This window comes from Athene cunicularia (genome assembly GCF_003259725.1).
Source record: "Athene cunicularia isolate RWA chromosome 7 unlocalized genomic scaffold, athCun1 chr7_part1, whole genome shotgun sequence".
Classification (NCBI taxonomy): Eukaryota; Metazoa; Chordata; class Aves; order Strigiformes; family Strigidae; genus Athene; species Athene cunicularia.
In genome coordinates this window covers 27,209,434-27,215,034 of record NW_020799107.1, presented here as the reverse complement: position 1 = coordinate 27,215,034, position 5,601 = coordinate 27,209,434, and the positions used below count along the sequence as shown (strand labels likewise).

At 43.9% G+C, this 5,601-nt stretch overlaps 1 protein-coding gene across 1 annotated transcript in view; it reads left to right on the top strand.

Moving 5' to 3' along the window:
* The first annotated feature begins 2,721 nt into the window (after positions 1-2,721).
* Positions 2,722-5,601, top strand: part of ITGB5 (integrin subunit beta 5) — a 56,938-nt gene continuing 54,058 nt past the window's right edge. The window contains exons 1-2 of the mRNA XM_026852339.1: positions 2,722-2,740; positions 2,916-3,001. The gene's annotated coding sequence lies outside the window, so the exon portion shown is untranslated. The remainder of the gene's footprint in view (positions 2,741-2,915; positions 3,002-5,601) is intronic.

Sequence of the window (5,601 nt, the reverse complement as noted above, 5' to 3'; positions counted from 1 at the left end):
TTTTTTTTTTTTTTTTTTTTTTTTTTCTCAAGCAAGCCAGCACATTCATCCCAGTTTGAGAGCTGCCCAAACTAGGATTTCTTGCAGAACAGGTTTAAAATGAGGTCTGGTTGCCTGGAGCATCTTTATAAGTAAATTTGTTGAGTACCTTTCATGAGAGTTTCCTATCTTGCTCTGCATCAGTAGTTTGATGTATTAAAATCATGGCTCTCTAGTGGGATGCACTGTCTTTCTCTGCTTCTTTGGGCTCTCCTGTGGCTCAGCCTGAGGGAAGGATGTAAGTTGGAGATGCTCTTTGTGCCTGCTGGATACTGCTTTGCAAATGAAGTAGTGTGCAGGGTTTAGGACTCAGCAGAATCAGTGTGAAGGGCCACATGTGGGGTGTGGAGCTCAGCGGTCCAGGGGTGTGTGTGATTATTTTCCTCTGGAGTAATTTCAACTAAATCCTGGATGGTATTTCTCCATTATTAGAAGTTTAGTTGGAATTCAGGAGTGGTTTTATCAAATATATTGGAATCAAGGAGCAGACTATTTCTTACAGTCTTACTGGGTGACTCGCCCCAGCATCTGGACTAGCAATGGGCATCTTCAGGCCCTTCCTTTGCCTGATTCAAGAAAGACTGTGCTGAATCAAGCACAGCAGAGACTTACATCTGGAAAATCCTGTGTGTTTTTACTCCAACTCAAAAATCTTGTGTTTCAGCCCAAAATCAGAGGGCTTCACAAAGCTCTGTTTTCACAACAATGTTGGAAATGGTTTGATGTTGCTCCGAAGTGGAAAGAAAAGCATACTTGGAAACTTCAAAAGCTGCCACCAGGAGGAATGTTACCCCGTGGCTGGCCACAGAAGTGTGGGCTGCTTTGGTCATGGCACCCGGTGTAGGGAGGAGATCTTGGGTTTCATTCAGATATTACCATTACTAAGTAAACTCTCAAAAATCCAGCGGTCAGGAATAGAGGTAAATATTATCCTATTTCCATACAGACGGGCAAGTGAAGCTGTGGGAGATTCAGGGCTGGGTAGCCAAGGTGCAAACACAAGTGTTTACTTTATAAAGGCCATTATTTTTGCTGTGTTACCCTGTGCACAGCTGTCAGAGCAGCAGCTCTCGAGGAGAGGCTTTGGGCTGTGTTGTAGGGTTTGTAAATGCAAGTGTTAATCTCTGTGCAAATTATAACTCAAAGAAGTTACATTTTACTTTAGATTACCTATTTATTTTTTGAGCTCTTGCAGTGTCCAGGACCTGAAATACAAATTCTGAATGTGAGCAAGGAATGAAACGCCCGAGTATGTGGTAACAGCCAGCAAAAAAAAAAAACCCTAAGAAGGCTCTTGTTCAGCATGAATGAGCCCAAGCAGCCTTTCTGAATGAGAGCCATAGAGAAAGTCCAGGGCTTCGCACTCCCGGGTTAGAGTTAACCACCTTGTGGGCAGCAGAGCCCCGTCAGTGCAGGGCTCTGACATGGTCATGCCTCAGCAATGACTGAGAATTACTGACAGGACCTACTTATCTTCCTTTTGGTTTTAGCCTAGGGCGAAGTTTTCCTCCAGCTGTCCAGCTTGATTCACTGCTTCCTGCGCTGACAGCCTGGCCCTGAATGGGAGTGACCCAGCCAGCCAGCGCTTTTTATTTTTTGGTGTGATATTCACATGGGATATAGCAAAAATCCCTTTTCCAGAGCTCTTGGGTAGTAAGTTCTTGGGACAGGAGAGAACTCCACAGGTTCTTCAGCAGCCATGGTCAAATCTGCACACCCAACAGTGGCGTGGTTCAATGGTATCTGCAGATGCAACTGGGTGAAAGTAGAGGCCTGACAATGCTTTTATTGACATTTGGGTTGGAAAAAACAGTACACTCAGAGTTTGAGCCTGAGGCATTTCATTGGGAGTGTGCAGCCTCTGTGCTATATCCTCAGTTGAAGATTTGTTTAATGAGTTATTGACAGTAGAAGTTAATAGCCGCACCCGGGGGAACTGGGGCATTGGTGGTGTCGAAGGCCACATTCATAGCCACAGGCATGCTTAAACAAGCTGCTGCATTCAAAACCAGTACCATTGATGTTTGCTTCAGCTTAACTTATGTGGTTCCACTTTATTTTTAAAGCCCAAAGCCCATACTGTGGATTTTGCAAGCAAAACTGACTTGGTACCCCTTGTGCTGCTGGACATCAGCAATCCAGGATCAAAGAGCATCGCTGCTGCCTCAGTGGGCACAGAGCCCTTGGCTGTGGCATGGTGTCTTCCCCACCTCAGCCAGCCTTGGATGTGCCCCAGTGCGAACATGCTCCCTGGCTTAACCTGGATATCCTGGGGAAATGACTCTTGTAATAAATTAAAACTAATTTACTGTAACACGAGTCCACTATGGAAATCACCTGTAGAATGGGGAGATGAGTATCTTCCAAGGCTGCTTTAAGATTAAAAGTTTGGGAAGGGATCCCCCATGTATTCAGCTGGAAAAATTTAGAAGATGTGCCTAGTGTGACTTTAAAAGTCAATCTTGGAGGGGTTTGGACAGCCACCTCTGTATTTCAGGTCAAACAGCTGTTGCCTTCTGTGGGCAGTGATACAAGTACTTCATTAGGAAGATGAATAGCTGAACTCTTTGATTAACCGGAAACCATTGAAAAAGAGGGAAGAAAAATCGCCAGTCATTTTAGAGGTTCTCAGCCCCCAGCACAAGTTTCTGTCCTTTTCATTATTCTTGGGGAAGGAAAAGAAAACAAGACCTCCTTACAGGTGAGGAGAGATTTAAGTCTTGTCCTGCCTTTTAAGTTCCTGGGAGATTCTTTGTTCTTGTTTGAACTTAAAGTATGTTTAGCATTAGAGTATCTCAGAAAAATCCCTGAACACTGTTTTGGAGTGAAGGAACTGTTCAGCCCATACCACTCTCTGTCATTCTTTCTTGCTGAAGGTCTCAATCTGTGCACCAGCGGAAGTGCCACATCCTGTGAAGAGTGTCTCCTCATCCATCCCAAGTGTGCCTGGTGCTCCAAGGAGGTAGGTGGGCAGACCTTGTTTCTCTTGCATGCTTTTTGTAATGCAGGAAGGGAGCTATTCCTCCACCTTGCCCGTTCCTGACACTGCCCCGTGATAGAAGGGGTGGGTGAGGGTAGCGAGTGCTCCATGCTGAGTCTATTTTGGGTGTACGTGATTCCTCAGCTCTCTGACACTATAGGTAATAAGTCTCCGACCCTGCTGGCCCCTGTGTGTCCTCAACAGAGCAGCACTGTTCCTTCAATCTTTCTGTCCTTTCAATTACCTTCTTGTTTTCGGTAGGTGCTGGGTCACTGCATGGGCTCTATGTTGCAGAGACCCTTGTTCAAAAGTTATTTCCCTAAAAAGCCCCAAGCCCCTGGCTGGTGTCCTGCTATGTGTCCTTTGTTGCATGGCCTGGCATGGCATGGGCTCTTTGTCTGTAACAAAGATAATTCTCCTTTCTGAATGTATTGTGTCATTTTGGGGGGTGACCCATGCTTCTGGCATCCATGCTTAACTGTGCTCTTTGGGGTGAAAATGCATCCTTATGTTGGTGCTGAGGCTACTCACCCATAATTCAATTGGGCCTCCTTGGTTTGTGAGAAATTGCAAATATCTTTCCCTGCTCCCTAAGGACTGCTTATTAGTTTAGATATATATCTTAACAAATATTCATCTTGCCACATAGATTTATGATTTCTGGAGAACAAGGTGTGTGAAAGACCTGATAACATCTGATGTGTAGGTAGTTGTTGTCTGCTTAGTGTCTACATCTGTCCTAAGTGTTTAAGAGAGAAATATGGATGCTTACAGATGCAGGGAAAGACTCCGCCTACTTGCAGGCACAGCTGTTGTGCTAGGAACGAACTGTGAGAAACCCCAGAGCAGTGGATGATCTTGAACTTTTCAATGGGCATGGCCAGGAGTGATGCTCTCCTGTTCCCTGCTGACCCTTTTTCCTCTAGTGTGGCTGTCCCAGTCCTGTTCTGGGGGAAGAAAGCTGTGGAGTTGAGCACACACTTCACCTTGCAGCTATAGCTGGTGATGCTGAGCTGCAGATGCGAGTGCTGCCCACATTCCCTCTGCTGCTCCTGGCCCTCCTCCGCCAGCCCTGCCCGGGGCAGCTGCAGCCCCTCAGGGTGGAGGATGGGGATTGATGGCGATGGGCATGGGGCAGGGGGGGCTCCCAAGGCCCGTGGTTTGGCTGGGTCTCAGGCAGTACCCCAACCTTGGCTCTCCAAGTCTGTTTTACTGGATTTTCACTTACTTGGAAGCACAGCTGCAGCTCTGCAAGGAAGGCCTCCTGGCACTACTAACACCATGCTACCTGACAGTGTGATAGCTTTCATGTTTTGTTTTGTTTTTTTCCAGCAAGGCAAATGGTATGCAGAAGGGAAAGGGTAAAGCAATAGATCCACTTTTGAGACATCTTGTAAACAGCTGTAAGAGCTCCTCTTCCAGCCAGCTAATCTGCGGTGGTGACATTGGATCCAGGAATGCTGGCTATTAAACTATGGGTACCCAATAACTTGCTTTTTTTTGTTTGTTTGGTTGGTTTTGTTTGTTTTTTTTTTTTTATTCTTGCCATCAAAAGACAACTTCTTGTAAAATGCTGCCAGTGGAAATGTTTATCTGGTGGTCATTGTGACCACTAATTGTACGGCAGCCCATGGGACTGGCAGTCTGACTCTTTTATCTCGCAAACAGGAGAGTTACCAAACAAACAAACAAAAATCCTAAATGGAATGGAGAGGCCAAGAAGGAAGACAGGTGTTTACAGGGAAGTGCTGTAATACTTTCTGACCTTTAGCCTGCAGCAGCTATTTAAAAATACATTTCAAGGTGTTTCGTGCCAAGAGCTGCGTGTTTAAATGCTGCTGTCCCCATTACATGCTGCATGCTAAAACTTAGCGAGTTCTTATCCTAATTCTATTCTTATTTGAATCTACTGTTTGAAACTCTAATTATTTCCCTTTAACTGAGATCATCAGGTGAGGTAATGGGATTGTGAAAGATAACTAGAGGTTTTTGACTTCAAAAGTTTTAAAGTAATATTATAAACTCTTAATATCCACTTTCGTTGCATAGTCATTTCACCATCTTATTTCCTTTCCCTTTGCTCCAGCCTAGTCAGGCACGCTTATTAAATTGCTTTTAGTCTGTTTTCCTTCGCTATTTCTACTAGCTGTCATTCGTTATGTATGTTGCCAGTGAGCGTACATGCCAGTCAAAAGCTATACCTCTGTTGCTGTTAAGTATCAGGACTAAAGTATTGGAGTGGTTTCCACAGATGCTAGTTATGTTGTGGTAGAAACACGGTCGGCTGATTAGTGTGTGTTTCCTGCTCCCTCTGCATTTACTTAACAGGTTTAGGAGCAAACTGAGCCAGCTGTTGTCATCTGTGTAGGCAACAATTCATAGTTTTGTCAGAGGTATATATAGTAGAAGTCTATAACTGTGTATATGTATTAATTCTATATATAATTATATATATTATAATATGTGTGTATGAATTTTATATATATAATAGATATCTCTACACTTTCTGTATATATAATATATATATACAAAATATGCTTATATATTTTATTATATCTTCATATATATATATATATATATAT